The sequence below is a fragment of the Tarenaya hassleriana genome, unplaced genomic scaffold (genome assembly GCF_000463585.1).
Source record: "Tarenaya hassleriana unplaced genomic scaffold, ASM46358v1 Cleome45, whole genome shotgun sequence".
In the NCBI taxonomy this organism is placed as follows: domain Eukaryota; kingdom Viridiplantae; phylum Streptophyta; class Magnoliopsida; order Brassicales; family Cleomaceae; genus Tarenaya; species Tarenaya hassleriana.
The window spans coordinates 889709-890642 of NW_010967219.1; positions in this window are offsets into that span (position 1 = coordinate 889709).

Sequence of the window (934 nt, forward strand, 5' to 3'; positions counted from 1 at the left end):
GCATAATCGCTGGCGTCGCACATAATTTCGAAAGGCAGATCCCAATCTGGTGGTTGAATGATGGCAGGGAAATCAACGCCTTTTTGAGCGTCTCAAAAGCTGCAAGGCAATCATTAATGAAAACGAAAGGTACATCCTTACAGAGGAGATCGGTGAGAGGTTTAATGATTTTGGAGAAATCCTTGATGAAGCGACGATAGAAACCGGCGTGACCAAGGAAACTGCGAATGGTTTTAACATTGTGCGGGGGCGGTAATTTCTCGATCACTTCGAGTTTAGCCCTATCAACCTCGATGCCTTTGTCGGAGATCTTGTGTCCGAGGACGATGCCTTCCTATACCATGAAGTGGCACTTCTCCCAATTGAGCACTAGATTGGCCTGCAAACATCTATCCAGAACTTTATGAAGATTAGTCAGAAAAACATCGAAGGAAGTTCCATGGACAGAAAAATCATCCATGAACACTTCCATCGAATCTTCAATAATGTCAGAGAAGATCGCCATCATGCATCGTTGAAACGTAGCAGGGGCATTGCAAAGCCCAAATGGCATGCGCCGATAAGCGAAGGTCCCGTAAGGGCAAGTGAAGGTTGTCTTCTCCTGATCATTAGGGTGAGTAGGGATTTGAAAGAATCCCGAGTAGCCGTCAAGAAAACAAAAATAGGAATGAAGAGCAAGACGTTCAAGCATTTGATCGATGAAAGGTAAAGGGAAGTGATCTTTGCGAGTGTTCGCATTTAGCTTCCTGTAATCGATGCACATACGCCAGCCCGTCACTGTTCTTGTCGGAATCAGCTCATTTTTGTCGTTTTTTATTACCGTCATACAGCCTTTCTTAGGGACAACTTGAACCGGACTTACCCAAGGGCTGTCAGATATAGGGTAAATGATACCTGCATCCAAAAGTTTTAGTACCTCTTTCTTGACGACTTC